The 18,807-nt window shown below is 44.9% G+C and overlaps 1 pseudogene across 1 annotated transcript in view; it reads left to right on the forward strand.

The window, feature by feature from the left end:
- Nucleotides 1-3,760: 3,760 nt before the first annotated feature.
- Nucleotides 3,761-18,807, forward strand: part of LOC311127478 (rhotekin-like) — a 52,817-nt pseudogene continuing 37,770 nt past the window's right edge. Inside the window, exons 1-7 of the transcript in view lie at nucleotides 3,761-3,831; nucleotides 7,470-7,544; nucleotides 7,794-7,968; nucleotides 8,228-8,293; nucleotides 9,158-9,262; nucleotides 9,906-10,025; nucleotides 11,618-11,769. The product of the transcript in view is annotated as a rhotekin-like (transcript). The remainder of the gene's footprint in view (nucleotides 3,832-7,469; nucleotides 7,545-7,793; nucleotides 7,969-8,227; nucleotides 8,294-9,157; nucleotides 9,263-9,905; nucleotides 10,026-11,617; nucleotides 11,770-18,807) is intronic.

Consider the following 18,807-nt stretch of genomic DNA (forward strand, 5'->3'; position numbering starts at 1 on the left):
CAGATCCCCCGGTGCCCTAATTATGCAGACGTCCTCCCAACATTTATTCTCTATCAATCCATTGTCCTAAACATGCTATTATTCCCCGTTACCCATAAACCCAATTTAGAATATTTGTTATCAGACTCCGAATCAACAACAACACCATACCTCAATAACGACCCAAGTACTTTTAACTGTACACCGTCAAAGCCCTCTCCCCAATCAACGAAATGACTAGTGTCCAAAGTTTGTGAATAATCTCACCTTTAGCCGGCTTGAACAGTAGTCAACTCGCGAATCCAGGAAAGGGACCAATAACGATGCAATCAATATCTCAGCGGAGCCTCCATTTGTAGTGTAGGTTATTCGTAGGTGTTATCATCAATCAAGGAGTCTGCTTAGGCGGATCGTGTTCAAAGGCCTTTATTCAAACCACGAGGTTCCAGCGTAAGTACGGACACAATATCCGGAGAACCAGACCCCAAATAAATCTTGCTGTATTCTAACTCTCCGTCGTTGCTCCCCCCTTTATATAGCCTTCCAAGAGTTGAATAGCTCCCTCTACTGTTCAATCCCCGTATCTTACCACCCACTTCCTGTTTGTCATATGTGACGTCACGCTAAAACCTTCCCTCTTAATAGCAATAATCAACCTTCCATTTCTTCATGAAAAACCGTTAACAAAGACATAATTTTAATATACTACACCGTGATTGACCACCCACTCCAACACAGTTTTTGACGGCATGCACATTTAACGTTTGCGGACCGCCATTATATCATAGAAGAAGAAGAAGAAGAAGAATGGATCTGAGGACAACACTGGCAGACCAGCCAGGCAGACGAGTTAGTCCCAAATGTTTCTTCCATTAGAACAGATCCAGAGGCCTCCCGAGTGGCGCAGCAGTCTAAGGTACTGGATCGCAGTGCTTGAGGCGTCACTACAGACCCTGGTTCAATCCCAGGCTGTGTCACAGCCAACCATGACCGGGAGACCCATGAGGCACACACAATTGGCCCAGCGTCGTCTGGGTTAGGGAAGGGTTTGGCCTGCCGGGATTTCCTTGTCCCATCGCGCTCTAGCGACTCTTTGTGGCGGGCCAGGCGCCTGCAATCTGACTTCGGTCGGCAGCTAGACGTTGTTTCCTCCGACACATTGGTGCAGCTGGCTTCTGGGTTACGCAAGCAGTGCGGCTTGGCAGGGTCGTGTTTCGGAGGAAACATGGCTCTTTACCTTCGCCTCTCCCAAGTCTGTAGGGGAGATGCAGCGATGGGACAAGACTGTAACTACCAATTGGGGTAAAAAGTACCAACAAAAAAATAACAGACAGATTTTGCACATCAGCAAGCAACACTCATACCAGCATAGAATAGGCTATTCTGCAGTGATAATGCATATATTATGATGTTGCCTTTTCTTTACTTTGTCCATGGCTGCAAAGTAAAGATACACTTTTAACAGTTTAAACCATGTTATTGCCATAGGGTCGGCTGGCTTTAAGTCTTCTAGCAATTGTTTTGAAGCCTAATACAATTTTTTTTTGGCAATAATTGTTAATTTAGACACTATGTGATTCTGAGTTAATTTAATAAATAGGCCTACACATTTATTTTAATCTCAAATGCTTTAGCAAGTGAATTATTAATTTGGCATGTGTCGAAATTGGGTGATGCTATAAATTCACTCACATCCAGTCATCAGAGTGCAATGCCCAGCATGAGTTGGTCTCTTCCTGATATTGTCGCCGACGTAGAATAGTGCCGACCCGCTGATGTCCCATGGACCTAAGGATGAAATATTTTATTAATGTCTCTATAGTTTATAACCTACTTAGCTAACTGGTAGGTTACTGTTGCCAGTGGTGCGTGTCTTTACGCATCTATATAATAGGATTTGACATAGTTGTGTTCACATGGTATGCTATTACAATGTTTTGCCGATTTCAGGTGTCGAGAGCCACGGCAGCAAAGGGGTCAGCACTGGATCTCGAAACACGACGACGGGGACATTTCAACACTCTTATCGACACAGTACAGATGAGTGGAGAGGTAACATTTCGCTACACAAAGCGTACCTCCCGTCCAGTGAGCATGGTTACATGCACACAATAATGCGATTATTGTGGATAGTCACGTTAATAGACCTGTTTACATGGACACATCTGAAATCAGGCTACTGATGGGACTTTTGATAAATGCAGAAAATCGGCAATCAAAATACGTGCTACCACAGTGACCATGGTATTTGGTCAGAAATTGCAGCCCAAATAAATGCTTCACAGAGTTCAAGTCACAGACACATCTCAATATCAACTGTTCAGAGTGGACTGTGTGAATCAGGCCTTCATGGTCGAATTGCTGCAAAGAAACAACTACTAAAGGACACCAATAAGAAGAAGAGACCTGCTTGGGCCAAGAAACACGAGCAATGGACATTAGACCGGTGGAATTTTGTCCTTTGGTCTGGAGTCCAAACGCGGTGTGAGTGAACGGATTATCTCCGCATGTGTAGTTCCCACCGTAAAGCATGGAGGAGGAGGTGTTATGGTGTGGGGGTGCTATGCTGGTGACACTGTTGGTGATTTATTTAGAATTCAATGCAAACTTAACCAGCATGGCTTCCACAGCATTCTGCAGCGATACGCCATCCCATCTGGTTTGGGCATAGTGGGACTATCATTTGTTTTTCAACAGGACAATGACCCAACACACCTCCAGGCTGTGTAAGGGCTATTTGACCAAGAAAGAGAGTGATGGAGTGCTGCATTAGATGACCTGGCCTCCACAATCCCCCGACCTCAACCCAATTGAGATGGTTTGGGATGAGTCGAACGGCAGAGTGAAGGAAAAGCAGCCAACAAGTGCTCAGTGTAAGGGTTTGGGTAAGGTGTGACCCAGGTGCGGTGCAGGATATACAGTAGGCAGTAGGCAGAGATGGTGAAACAAGGATCTTTACTGGTTGTCCCGAAGCCAAAATACAAAATAACACGATAAAAGAAAGGCGGAGCAAAAACGTATCCAAAAATTGGCCAGGTCTGGGCCGGTGACAGAGTCTGTAGCCGCCCATAGCCCCCCCGCCATCCGGACACGCACGGGGACAGTGCGCCGGGTGATAAAGGCCAACCCCAACGGCCGGCCATCCAGGCCCATGACCGGAACCGGCTCAGAGAGGGAGAGTAACGGAACGCTCCACCATTGGGCCAGCCCCGCGTCCATCAGGTTTCCCGCAGCCCCAGAATCCACCAGTGCATGCGCCTGACGTGCAGCACGTGCCCACTGAACCCTGACGGGGAGCAAGTCCGGGAGTCTCTGGAGTTGGGGTTTCTGTTCCGGCTCGCTAGCACCCCTCCCGATACTAGCGAGCCCTACCGTTTGAGTCACAGTGGTGACCTGCCTGGCCACAGTACAGGCAACGTCCCTGGCGCAGACGCCTCTGCCTCTCCATCCGGGACAAGCGCGCCGCCCCCAGCTGCATAGCCTCCTCTTGAGGCATCTCCTCCCTGAATCGGCGGAAAGCCTCCGGGTTGATAGGGGGACACAGAGGCGTGCCTTACGTCAGCCCTCTCTCATTTGCCCTCTCATGACGCCAATTTTCTACCCGCACCGAGAGTTTGACGAGGCCGTCCAGTCGCTCAGTCAGCTCCCTGAAGGAGAATTCGTCCTTCATCCCCTCCGATAGCCCCTGGGCGTAAAAAATGACCAGGGTGGCCTCCTCCCATCCTGCCTCTTGAGCCCAGGTCCGGAACTCCACAGAGTAGTCCGCCACCGAACGGTCACTATGGCCTCGTGCCCCGACACCACCCGAGAGGTGTCGAACACCTTGCGTAGCTCCCGGGTGAATTGGTTGGAGTCAGAGCACGCTGGAGTTAAAATCAAATCAAATGTTATTTGCCACATGCGCTGAATACAACATGTGTAGACATTACCGTGAAATGCTTACTTACAGCCCTTAACCGACAATGCATTTATTTTTTAATAAAAAAGTAAAATAAAACTACAACAACAAAAAGTGTTGAGAAAAAAAGAGCAGAAGTAAAATAAAATAACAGTAGGGAGGCTATATACAGGGGGTTACCGGTGCAGAGTCAATGTGCGGGGGCACCGGCTAGTTGAGTTAGTTGAGGTAGTTGAGGTAATATGTACATGTGGGTAGAGTTAAAGTGACTATGCATAAATAATAAACAGAGTGTAAAAAGATGGGGAGGGGGTGGGGGGGGCAGTGCAAATAGTCTGGGTAGCCATGATTAGCTGTTCAGGAGTCTTATGACTTGGGGGTAGAAGCTGTTGAGAAGATTTTTGGACCTAGACTTGGCGCTCCGGTACCGCTTGCCGTGCGGTAGCAGAGAGAACAGACTATGACTAGGGTGGCTGGAGTCTTTGACAATTTTGAGGGCCTTCCTCTGACACCTCCTGGTATAGAGGTCCTGGATGGCAGGAAGCTTGGCCCCAGTGATGTACTGGGCTGTACGCACTACCCTCTGTAGTGCCTTGCGGTCGGAGGCCGAGCAGTTGCCATACCAGGCGGTGATGCAACCAGTCAGGATACTCTCGATGGTGCAGCTGTATAACTTTTTGAGGATCTGAGGACCCATGCAAAATATTTTCAGTCTCCTGAGGGGGAATAGGCTTTGTCATGCCGTCTTCACAACTGTCTTGGTGTGTTTGGACCATGATAGTTTGTTGGTGATGTGGACACCAAGGAACTTGAAGCTCTCAACCTGTTTCACTACAGCCCCGTCGATGAGAATGGGGGCGTGCTCAGTCCTCTTTTTTTTTCCTGTAGTCCACAATCATCTCCTTTGTCTTGGTCACGTTGAGTGAGAGGATGTTATCCTGGCACCACACAGCCAGGTCTCTGACCTCCTCCCTATAGGCTGTCTCATCGTTGTCGGTGATCAGGCCTACCACTGTTGTGTCGTCGGCAAACTTAATGATGGTGTTGGAGTCGTGCCTGGCCATGCAGTCATGGGTGAACAGGGAGTACAGGAGGGGACTGAGCACGCACCACTGAGGGGCCCCCGTGTTGAGGATCAGCGTGGCAGATGTGTTGTTACCTACCATTACCACCTGGGGGCGGCCCGTCAGGAAGTCCAGGATCCAGTTGCAGAGGGAGGTGTTTAGTCCCAGGATCCTTAGCATAGTGATGAGCTTTGAGGGTACTATGGTGTTGAACACTGAGCTGTAGTCAATGAATAGCATTCTCACGTAGGTGTTCCTCTTGTCCAGGTGGGAAAGGGCAGTGTGGAGTGCAATAGAGATTGCATAATCTATGGATCTGTTGGGGCGGTATGCAAATTGGAGTGGGTCTAGTGTTTCTGGGATAATGGTGTTGATGTGAGCCATGACCAGCCTTTCAAAGCACTTCATGGCTACAGACGTCAGTGCTACGGGTCGGTAGTCATTTAGGCAGGTTATCTTAGTGTCCTTGGCACGGGGACTATGGTGGTCTGCTTGAAACATGTTGGTATTACAGACTCAGTCAGGGACATGTTGAAAATGTCAGTGAAGACACTTGCCAGTTGGTCAGCACATGCTCGGAGTACACGTCCTGGTAATCCGTCTGGCCCTGCAGCCTTGTGAATGTTGACCTGCTTAAAAGTCTTACTCACATCGGCTACGGAGAGCGTGATCACATAGTCATCCGGAACAGCTGGTGCTCTCATGCATGCTTCAGTGTTGCTTGCCTCGAAGCGAGCATAGAAGTCGTTTAGCTCATCTGGTAGGCTTGTGTCACTGGGCAGCTCGCGGCTGTGCTTCCCTTTGTAGTCTGTAATAGTTTTCAAGCCCTGCCACATCCGACAAGCGTCAGAGCCGGTGTAGTACGATTCAATCTTAGTCCTGTATTGGCTCTTCCACTCCGCGGTAGCCCATGAAAGGGCCCGACCCGTCAACAGAGTGATGATGTAGGCTACCCGGCCCTGCTCCGTCGGGAAGGAGGAGGGTTGTAGGCTGAATACCAGGGATCACTGGGTGAGGAATTCCAAAATACAAAATAACAGACTTATCACGATAAAAGAAAGGCGGAGCAAATAAGTCTCCAAAACCGGCTGACAGCCAAAATACGGAATATTACCTAAGACTGAAACAAATAACGAAACAGGGAGAACACTTCTCAAGTACCTGTACATAGGTCTCCGATCAGACACTGAGTAGTACTGCTGGACATAGAGAAACTAGCAGAGAAAACTGAGCAAAGGAACACAGGGAAGTGAGGGCATAAATACACAGGTGATCAGATAGACACAGGTGACACCAATAGGATGATGATTAGTCCCGACTGTGAGTGAGGAGGTGCCTAAGGTTGTCGGAGGATGTCACCTACTGGATCGCTCCGGAACTGCGACCCCCTCCTGTAACAGCTCAGCATATGTGGGAACTCCTTCAAGACTGTTGTAAAAGCATTCCAGGTGAAGCTGGTTGAGAGAATCCCTAAGAGTGTGCAAAGCTGTCATCAAGGCAAAGGGTGGCTATTTGAAGAATCTCAAATATAAAATATATTTTGATTTGTCTAACACTTTTTTGGTTACCACATGATTCCATATGTGTTATTTCATAGTTGTGATGTCTTCACTATTATTCTACAATGTAGAAAATAGTAAAAATAAAGAAAAACCCTTGAATGAGTAGGTGTGTCCAAACTTTTGACTGGTACTGTACATATCCCACTCATGTGGAAAGACTTTGAGTACTTCAATAACAAAGGAGGTGAGTCCCATACATTTAATGGTGCTGTCTCTAACAGAGAACACATAATGTGGTCATGCCTAGAAAGTTTTGGGATTAAATCGTCGCTCCTCAACATCGGTCCTGAACATGTCGCATCCAATAAAAACATTAGTCAATAATAGCACTTAGCTCCAAAAATAATGGTTGAATTGAACGGAACAGCTAACTGGAAACCTTTTGGTTAGATTAGAATGCATATGGTGTCCATATTGAAAGAGTGGAGTCTCTATTGGATATTTGTATTAAAGTGTTCGTGGTACGTCATCAGTTCATCAGAGTTTCATTTGTGTCATAGCTCTCCCACCACTATACATTGAACTGATGGAGTAAATATGTGTTCTCCATCTATAATCCTGTCTAAACCAGTTACATGGCTAATCCATGCAGATTATATGACACATGCATGTGGGGTCAGCACACGCTATTAACCGCCTCTTGTTTGTTAAAGAAAAACACATTCTTGTGACTCCTCTTAGCTACAACTGAACTCTGGTCAGATTTAGTGGTCACACAGGTTCATCCTGTAAAGGTGTAGTTACTTATTGACCTCTTACTTACTCAGTCACTACCTCCTCACTCTCTTTCTGCTCTCTCTGTCCATCTTCCTCTCTTCTTTACTCTAAACTCCATCCTCTCCATCTCGCTCTGCCCTGTCTCCCTCTATCCATCTCTATCCTATGTCTGATCTTCTCTCCCTTTCTTTTTCACTCTCCACCGCCCTGCTCTCCCTCTCCATCTCTCCCTCTACCTCCCCCTCATAGAGAGATCTATGACACAGACCTGGTGATGGTGGACAGGACGTTGACTGACATCTACTTCGAGGACACCATCATATTGTGGGTGGCCGCTCGATTTGCTCTCGTTTTGTCTACTTAACCTGTATGACACTATTAGTGCCAGTGAAGTTGCATTTTGTCTGTGGTTTTAGTCTTTGCATAGAAACGTATAGAGAACTTTTGTCCTCTTCAATCTTCAGCTTGATTATGTTATTTGTGTATAATTTTTCATTTCACTCTGCCAATGTCTATTTGTTAATACTTGTTGCTATATATTTGTGTGTGTGTGTGTACATGTATATGATCCAGTAAGGAGGCAGGCCCGGGCTTTGAGCTGTGTGTGGAGCTATACAGTACCTGTGTGGTGGAGCACTTCTCTCCGGACCCAGGGCACTAGGACCCAGGAGACAGAACTGCCTCAGTAGCTCCCTGGGCTGCACCTCTGGAAGCAGGATTAGGGCAGCTCTGGAGTCTGCAGCCTGTGGTACCATACCCAACGTAGAGGGAGGAGATGGAGGAGGGTCTACATCACCTCTGCTGCCTGCCCTCACTCACACGCACACACACACACACACACACACACACACACACACACACACACACACACACACACACACACACACACACACACACACACACACACACACACACACACACAGACATGACCTAACACCAGGGAGTGAGAGGAGCGCAGACCAGACTGTGACTCTATAATTTCTCAAGTGTGTGATTTCTGTCTGCAGGGGGCGTAAGTATCACCTGCTGGCCCACACCACACAGAACACACGACCTGTCCATATCAGCCACAGGTGACGACTCCTCTCCTCTACTCTCTTTGTATAGCTAGCAACAATGGCCATGTCCAAAATCTGGTTTGCCTACTACTTACTTAAACTGCATACTGTGTACTAATCATACGACATACTGTTTAGAGTGACCATACTGTTTAGTAAAAATGAATGCAGTAAGAAACAAATATCAGCATACTAGGCTCATCCTACTGAGAATGCGTAATCTAATCCGCAATTGCATTGATTCCCGCCATTCGTTCATTTTGGTACAGCGGGTCCCATCAGCTGATTATCAGCTGTTGTCAGACACGTGGGTCTCAAAAGACGATTCTCTTCCTCAATAGTGTGCAGCGAATTCTCCTAGATGAAAAGACTAAATGAGTATGACATCCTGGCATTTAAAGCACACTAATTTAAATAACATGTCACATACCCAAAAATTTCACATACCCAAAATGCCTACTATTTAGAACACAAGTACGGGTATTTGGACACGACCAATGACTCGTTAACCCATTGTGTTCCCGAGTGGCACAGTGGTCTAAGGCACTGCATCGCAGTGCTAGCTGTGCCACTAGAGATCCTGGTTCGAATCCAGGCTCTGTCGTAGCTGGCCGCGACCGGGAGACCCATGGGGCGACGCACAATTGGCCCAGCGTTGTCCAGGGTAGGGGAGGGAATGGCCGGCAGGGATTTGGCTCAGTTGGTAGAGCATTGCGTTTGCAACGCCAAGGTTGTGGGTTCGTTTCCCATGGGGGGCCAGTATAAAAAATAAAATAAAATAATAATAATAATAATAATGTATGCACTCACTAACTGTAAGTCGCTCTGGATAAGAGCGTCTGCTAAATGACTAAAATGTAAATATAAAATGTGTTCCAGAGGACAGTGCGTTCTGGCTGCCTCTCTATGGTAGTGTGTGTTGTTGTCTGGCCGGCCAACCTCTGTATGACCCAGCAGGTTATCAGCGGCAGGCTCAAGATCAAGGTGAGAGTTAGCTCTTCATCATCATCATTCGCATCATCATTTGTTTAATCATCATCATTCTCATCCTCAGCTTTAGTATCATAATTAGTGTCATAATTAGTTTAGTCAAAAGCATCATTACTGTTACAGGAGTGGGTCGCAGTTCTGGAGCGACCCACTACGTGTCATCCTCCGACAACCATAGGCACCTCCTCAATCACAGTCGGGACTAATTATCTGCCTATTGGTGTCACCTGTGTCTATCTGATTCACCTGTGTATTTATGCCCTCACTTCCCTGTGTTCCCTTGCTCAGTTTTCTCTGCTAGTTCCCTGATGTCAAGCAGTACGTGTCAGTGTCGGATCACGTAACAGAGTTACAGGTATTCGAGAAGTGTTCTCCCTGTGTCATTGTGTTTTCCAGTCAGAGTTAGTATTTCGTATTGTTTGTTGTCAGCCTGTTATTTGGAGACCTATGTGCTCCTCATTTGTTTTTGTGTTTAGTCCGTTGTTTTGTATCCTGGCTTTTGGACCACCAGTAAAGATCCTTGTTTCACCATCCTTGCCTACTGCCTACTGTCTATCCTGCACCGCACCTGGGTCACACCTCACACCAACCCTTACACATTACAGTCATTCACCATCCTTATGATCAACTTGAAAAGGAGCCTGAGTGCTGGACCGACACCTACGGTGTCCTCAGAGGGACAAGTATTTTCTGTTACCACAGTCAAGAGAGGATGGAGGCCCAAGAGGAGCCGTTATTCACCATCGCCATTAACAAGGTTGGTTACTCCTGTAAACACACAAGACAGGTTAGCGAGCATATTCACACGTGCAGTCATCCATACACACAGCCTAAATGCAGAGACTGACACAAATTTGCATAAAACCCCACCTATAATCCTATTTACCCCCACAAAATGACAATATTGTTTTTATTAGAGGTTTATGCCCACTTCTAGCAAGATATAGCAGCACAACACCACTCCTGTCCTATATTGCAGGGGTCTCCAACATTTTCTAGCATGAGCACTACTTTTAAAAAATGAAACATGTCGCGAGCTACTCATTATTTCCCCAGCTTTCAAATAGGCACATTCTTATCCTCTCCCCCACCAGTATATCTGGTAAAATAATGGTTAATAAACAACTCAAAGGGGGGCCCTATAAAATCTGTTTTCTTCCAATGTTATGTTCAGTAAAGAAATTCCTTGTTTTAGATTTTGTTGTTTTTCACTCTTAAAATTACAATTGTTAATAGAGAAACAACGAAATTGGATGTTCTGAGTCGCTGTCAATGCTTAAATCACATCAGAAGACAATTATTTTTTAGGTCTGGAAGAAAACTAACCAATTTAGATTTGAGTGTAATTCCCCTTTGAATTGCAGCATCTGGCCCGTTAACTGCAGATCTAGCAAGTGAGGAATGTGCTGTCTAATGTGCAGGCCTAGTGATGGTTCTATACTGATGCTGCTCATTTCATGGCAAACTTTGTAAATAACAAATAATAGAAACAAATGATATACTTACTCATTATATACTTCTGCCAGGTAAACCTACTTTGCAGTTAACATTTAATTGAGAAGGTTTTGGGGAAAGAATTTATGTCAACCCACAAGACAGTTATCACATCAACTGGCTACACACAGAGTGATCGACAAACGCGCGCAACACACAGACAGACAGGGGCAATATTGCTGGAAATGAATAGGCAGATATTGTGTTAGGTTTGGCTTTTAAAGCCAATAATGGCCAACCATGGGTGGGATAATGTCAATGTTGCCTTGATTAGATAGTAGCTGGGATCTTGCGGTGTCTGATATGTGTGAGAACAAGTGAAAATTGCATGTACTTTCAGAATTGTTTGGCGAGCTACTGTTGGTGGGCTGCGATCTACTGGTAGCTCGCAATCGACCTGTTGGAGACCCCTTCGCGGCTCCATGATCTGTCCACTAGAGAGCACTGTTGAGGTGTACCCCAAATATCTTGATTTGAGCATTACCGGTATGGAATCCTGTTTGCCTGCTATTTAGCCCTTCACACACTTTCTCTCAATGCAGTCTAGGAACATAGCTATCTTTATAACATTGCTTTTATGTTCCTAGAATGCAGCCAGCTATTTCATGCACAGTATTAGACATGCAATATGGGTGCTTATCAGCCTTAGACATCAGCTACATGCACAACACATCAGCTATGTGCACAACCCATCTACACGCACAACCCATCTACATGCTCAACACATCAGTTACGTACAGAACAGCTACGTGGACAACACATCATGTGCAGGGCACTCATACAAGGATGACACACAGGTAGACAACTTCAGCAGCATGAATATATCTTGCTTTAAGCTGTTTGTCTCCCTCTCAGGAGTCCCGTATCCGTGTGTTGGCAAGAGGGCCTCTCCACCAGGCCCAGAGTATATCCATCAGCACACACACCCAAGGTGACGACGCTGTCACACACACCCCAGGAGACACAATGCTGGATGGAGGCCTTCTGGCAGCACTTCTATGACATGAGTGAGTAGTACTGATTCAAATTCAAACGCGTACCGATTCACTTTAAACTAGTGGTCACCATCCCTGGTCCTGTAGAGCCACTGGCTATGCAGGGTTTTGTTCCGACCCAGCACTATTACACCCTATTCAACTCATCGTCAGGCTTTCAGGTGATTTGTTATTGTCACCCATTGGTTTTTAGTCACCCAGTGTTCTGTCTGGCGCGGCCTTAATCATTAGTCTAATTTTAATCCGACACATGACATAGAAGTGACATTTCCTGCAACATGATGATCATTAATTGTCAGATTTATATATCATACTGGAGTAGGAATCTGTGGGAGGCCATTATTCCCAGTGGCGATTTTAGCATGTGAGTCTTGGTGGGGCAAACTCAACATTTAAAAAAAATGCATGCCAGCAAAGCAAATACACAACATTGTATTATTTTATTAGGCCTATATGGTCTAAAAAGGAAGGAAAATGCAATCACGAGGATCCACTTTTATAGACAGTATACCGAAGTACAGACAGCGCATTGCGCAAGCAAAACAACCCTCGCAAGATCAACTGGAATTACATGGGTCTATTACTGAACCTTTTGTTGAAAGTTTTTTTTTTTTAATGGGAAGAGAATGTCACTTGCAAACATGGTTACAGACCCAACATCATTATATTGTATCACCTCCTCTTGGAGAAAAGCACATGAGCTAATTATAATACACAAAGTAATCAAAACAATGAAATCATTCCAACCTAGAACTATGTACAGTGGGGAAAAAAAGTATTTAGTCAGCCACCAATTGTGCAAGTTCTTCCACTTAAAAAGATGAGAGAGGCCTGTAATTTTCATCATAGGTACACGTCAACTATGACAGACAAAATGAGAAAAAAATATCCAGAAAATCTCATTGTAGGATTTTTTATGAATTTATTTTCAAATTATGGTGGAAAATAAGTATTTGGTCAATAACAAAAGTTCCTCAATACTTTGTTATATACTCTTTGTTGGCAATGATACAGGTCAAACGTTTTCTGTAAGTCTTCACAAGGTTTTCACACACTGTTGCTGGTATTTTGGCCCATTCCTCCATGCAGGGAAACACAGACTTTCAACTCCCTCCAAAGATTTTCTATGGGGTTGAGATCTGGAGACTGGCTAGGCCACTCCAGGACCTTGAAATGCTTCTTACGAAGCCACTCCTTCGTTGCCCGGGCGGTGTGTTTGGGATCATTGTCATGCTGAAAGACCCAGCCACGTTTCATCTTCAATGCCCTTGCTGATGGAAGGAGGTTTTCACTCAAAATCTCACAATACATGGCCCCATTCATTCTTTCCTTTACACAGATCAGTCGTCCTGGTCCCTTTGCAGAAAAACAGCCCCAAAGCATGATGTTTCCACCCCCATGCTTCACAGTAGGTATGGTGTTCTTTGGATTCAACTCAGCATTCTTTGTCCTCCAAACACGACGAGTTGAGTTTTTACCAAAAAGTTATATTTTGGTTTCATCTGACCATATGACATTCTCCCAATCCTCTTCTGGATCATCCAAATGCACTCTAGCAAACTTCAGACGGGCCTGGACATGTACTGGCTTAAGCAGGGGGACATGTCTGGCACTGCAGGATTTGAGTCCCTGGCGGCGTAGTGTGTTACTGATGGTAGGCTTTGTTACTTTGGTCCCAGCTCTCTGCAGGTCATTCACTAGGTCCCCCCGTGTGGTTCTGGGATTTTTGCTCACCGTTCTTGTGATCATTTTGACCCCAGTGGGTGAGATCTTGCGTGGAGCCCCAGATCGAGGGAGATTATCAGTGGTCTTGTACGTCTTCCATTTCCTAATAATTGCTCCCACAGTTGATTTCTTCAAACCAAGCTGCTTACCTATTGCAGATTCAGTCTTCACAGCCTGGTGCAGGTCTACAATTTTGTTTCTGGTGTCCTTTGACAGCTCTTTGGTCTTGGCCATAGTGGAGTTTGGAGTGTGACTGTTTAAGGTTGTGGACAGGTGTCTTTTATACTGATAACAAGTTCAAACAGGTGCCATTAATACAGGTAATGAGTGGAGGACAGAGGAGCCTCTTAAAGAAGAAGTTACAGGTCTGTGAGAGCCAGAAATCTTGCTTGCTTGTAGGTGACCAAATACTTATTTTCCACCATAATTTGCAAATAAATTCATAAAAAATCCTACAATGTGATTTTCTGGAATTTTTTTCCTCAATTTGTCTGTCATAGTTGACGTGTACCTATGATGAAAATTACAGGCCTCTCTCATCTTTTTAAGTGGGAGAACTTGCACAATTGGTGGCTGACTAAGTACTTTTTCCCCCACTGTAAGCAATATAACAATTGAGATGTACAAACTATGGCATAAGGGAACGATGAGTGGATAAGAGGAAAGCCGTCATTTCGATTTAAAACATTAATGAGCGAGTAGTTGATATAACTATTTTGTTAAGCACTTTTGAAACGTATAGTGACATAATTCAGAACATGGGCCGTTCTTATAGTATTTTCCCTTTACATCAAGTCAGAACCGTAGGATAAATAACGGGGGCATATAAGCAGACAATGAAAGCTCTTACAATATTCGATGATGACATTTCTCTAAAACAGGCTATAGGCTACATGTGCACCATCAAGTCAGAACAGCAGGCTAAGTTCTGAGGGGGAGAGGGACCAAATTCTTAGGGTGAGACACGTGGGCTACTGACAGCTTACTACACAACATACACTTAGTATTACTTTCTTAGCTACTATATACATATCTCCCTGGCATATTACATCATTTATGCAGCAGTATACAATACGTATTTTTGGACTCACCATTGTTGTGCTGTGCTCACTTGAATGTGGCACGCCGGTCCTTACTTGTGGGCAAACTTTGTCATCAAAGTCTCTGGCATTCTCTGGATTTATGGTGCTTTCAAGAGAACTGGGAACTTGGAAAGAAACCAGGTCAAATCATGACGTCAGTGATCTTCTGGTCGGAGCTCTAGAAAGAGGCCAGAGTTCTTGACTTGGAATTCCTAGTTGGGTGACCGTTCAAAATGTATTTTCCCAGTCAGAGGTCATTTTTTCCCCAAGTTCCCAGTTGTTGTCTTGAACGCACTGAATTCTGAGATTTCCCAGTCCCGAGTTTCCAGTTGTTTTGAATGTGGCAGAAGTCATGCTGGATTGACAGCATGGCCAATGTATTCAATATTTTCTGGCCAATGGTGTTCCATGTGAATGTTTGTCCTTTTAAGCTTGGAAAAGAGACCCTTTCAGACAGATGTTTTAAATCCTTAAATCCAGACCACACACCCCCTCGATCGAATAGCAGGCAGGGGAAGCAAAATACTGATCGCTTTGGGACGCTTGCAGTTGATTCCTTCCCAACCACTCATTGTTGAATTTGCGATTTCCAACTTGTTGTGTAATGTTTATGCCCAATGGCTGATGAGCACCGATACGTTTGATCTATAATTTATTTAGGATTGAAAAGGATTTGCCAGTAGATTGTCGACTTGATTCATGACGATGACTGCTTGTCTAGCATACTAGCTAAGATTGTGAAAGTATGATGTTGACATGATCAATCCAATCAAAGCTCCAGTTGATATAACGTGATTTGACGTCATTTTATATGTGGCCAATGACCTTGAGCCTTCTTGGACGGGCACTTCTAATGTAAATATATGGCAGCGCCCAAGGGTGCTTGAACTGCCTAGTTCAAAGACTCCAGCCACCCTAGTCATAGACTGTTCTCTCTGCTACCGCACGGCAAGCGGTACCGGAGTGCCAAGTCTAGGTCCAAAAGGCTTCTTAACAGCTTCTTACCCCAAAGCCATAAGACTACTGAACAGCTAATCATGGCTACCCGGACTATTTGCATTGTACCCCCCACCTCACCCCACCCCACCCCCTCTTTTACGCTGCTGCTACTCTCTGTTTATTATTTATGCATAGTCACTTTAACTCTACCCACATGTACATATTACCTCAATTACCTCGACTAACCTGTGCCCCCGTACATTGACTCTGTACCGGTACCCCATGTATATATAGCCTCCCTACTGTTATTTTATTTTGCTGCTGCTCTTTAATTATTTTTTATTTTTTATTTTTTAATTAACACTTATTTTTCTTAAAACTGCATTGTTGGATAAGGGCTTGAAAGTAAGCATTTCACTGTAAGGTCTACACCTGTTGTATTTGGCGCATGTGGCTCAAGAAAGAGACCATGTTTGTATGTGGCTTTATTAACTCAAGATATATATATATATATATATATACAGTGAGGGAAAAAAGTATTTGATTTTGTACGTTTGCCCACTGACAAAGAAATGATCAGTCTATAATTTTAATGGTAGGTTTATTTGAACAGTGAGAGACAGAATAACAACAAACAAATCCAGAAAAACGCATGTCAAAAATTGTATAAATTGATTTGCATTTTAATGAGGGAAATAAGTATTTGACCCCCCTCTCAATCAGAAATATTTCTGGCTCCCAGGTGTCTTTTATACAGGTAACGAACTGAGATTAGGAGCACACTCTTAAAGGGAGTGCTCCTAAACTCAATTTGTTACCTGTATAAAAGACACCTGTCCACAGAAGCAATCAATCAATCAGATTCCAAACTCTCCACCATGGCCAAGACCAAAGAGCTCTCCAAGGATGTCAGGGACCAGATTGTAGACCTATAAAAGGCTGGAATGGGCTACAAGACCATCGCCAAGCAGCTTGGTGAGAAGGTGACAACAGTTGGTGCGATTATTCGCAAATGGAAGAAACACAAAATAACTGTCAATCTTCCTCTGCCTGGGGCTCCATGCAAGATCTCACCTCGTGGAGTTGCAATGATCATGAGAACGGTTTGGAATCAGCCCAGAACTACACGGGAGGATCTTGTCAATGATCTCAAGGCAGCTGGGACCATAGTCACCAAGAAAACAATTGGTAACACACCATGCCGTGAAGGACTGAAATCCTGCAGCGCCCGCAAGGTCCCCCTGCTCAAGAAAGCACATATACAGGCCCGTCTGAAGTTTGCAAATGAACATCTGAATGATTCAGAGGATAACTTGTTTGAAAGTGTTATGGTCAGATGAGACCAAAATCAAGCTCTTTGGCATCAACTCAACTCGCCGTGTTTGGAGGAGGACAAATGCTGCCTATGACCCCAAGAACACCATACCCACCGTCAAACATGGAGGTGGAAACATTATGCTTTGGGGGTGTTTTTCTGCTAAGGGGACAGGACAACTTCACCGCATCAAAGGGATGATAGACGGGGCCGTGTACCGTCAAATCTTGGGTGAGAACCTCCTTCCTTGACAAACGTTAGCCTCGAAACCTTAATGACTTGGAGAAGATCTGCAAAGAGGAGTGGGACAAAATCCCTCCTGAGATGTGTGCAAACCTGGTGGCCAACTACAAGAAATGTCTGACCTCTGTGATTGCCAACAAGGGTTTTGCCACCAAGTACTAAGTCATGTTTTGCAGAGGGGTCAAATACTTATTTCCCTAATTAAAATGCAAATCAATTTATAACATTTTTGCCATGCGTTTTTCTGGATTTTTTTGTTGTTATTCTGTCTCTCACTGTTCAAATAAACCTTCCATTAATATTATAGACTGATCATGTCTTTGTCAGTGGGCAAATGTACAAAATCAGCAGTGGATGAAATACTTTTTTCCCTCACTGTATAAGCTTGGTACATCTAGCCACTGGGATGTTTGCCCATTCTTCAAGGCAAAACTGCTCCAGCTCCTTCAAGTTGGATGGGTTCCGCTGGTGTACAGCAATCTTTAAGTCATACCACAGATTCTTAATTGTATTGAGGTCTGGGCTTTGACTAGGCCATTCCAAGACATTTAAATATTTCCACTTAAACCACTCAAGTGTTGCTTTAGCAGTGTCACGAATTCCGCCGAGACTGCTCCTCCTCCTTGCTCGGGCAGGCTTCGCGTTCGTCATCCCCGGAGTACTAGCTACTACCGCTTGATGTCTCGATGTTTGTTTGGTCTTGTCTTGTTAGTGCACCTGTTGCGTGTTATGTATTGATTAGGTCACCTATAAGTCCTTTAGTTTTGTTTGCAGTTGTGTGTGATTGTCCGCCTGTCCGTTGATGTATGGTATTTGTTCTCATGTGGATAGTGTATTTACGCACTTTTTACGTAATCGCTCGCCTCCAGTGTTTGAGGCCCGTTATTTTGTATTGTCTTGTTGACTAGTAAAGTTGTTTTGACTGAGCTTCTGTGTCCTGCGCCTGACTCCAACACCGCATCCACATCAGCTTGTGACAAGCAGTATGCTTAGGGTCATTGTCCTGCTGGAAGGTGAACCTCCGTCCCAGTCTCAAATCTCTGGAAGACTGAAACAGGTTTCCCTCAATTACCCTGTATTTAGCGCCATCCATCATTCCTTCAATTCTGACCTGTTTCCCAGTCCCTTCCCTGAAAAACATCCCCACAGTATGATGCTGCCACCACCATGGTGTTCTCGGGGTGATGAGAGGTGTTGGGTTTGTGCCAGACATAGCGTTTCCCTTGATGGCCAAAAAACTCAAATGTAGTCTCATCTGACCAGAGTACCTTCTTCCATATGTTTGGGGAGTCTCCCACATGCCTTTTGGCGAACACCAAACGTTTTTTCTTATTTTTTTTCTTTAAGCAATGGCTTTTTTCTGGCCACTCTTCCATAAAGCCCAGCTCTGTGGAGTGTAGGGCTTAAAGTGGTCCTATGGACAGACACTCCAATCTCCACTGTGGAGCTTTGCAGCTCCTTCAGGGTTATCTTTGGTATCTTTGTTGCCTCTCTGATGAATGCCCTCCTTGCCTGGTCTGTGAGTTTTGTTGGGTGGCCCTGTCTTGGCAGGTTTGTTGTGGCGCCATATTCTTTCAATTTTTTAATAATGGATTTAATGGTGCTCCGTGGGATGTTCAACGTTTTCTGATATTTTTTTATAACCCAACCCTGATCCGTACTTCTCCACAACTTTGTCCCTGACCTGTTTGGAGAGCTCCTTGTTCTTCATATTGCCGCTTGTTTGGTGGTGCCCCTTGCTTAGTG

Source organism: Coregonus lavaretus (genome assembly GCF_964263955.1).
Source record: "Coregonus lavaretus genome assembly, chromosome: 4".
Taxonomy (NCBI): Eukaryota; Metazoa; Chordata; class Actinopteri; order Salmoniformes; family Salmonidae; genus Coregonus; species Coregonus lavaretus.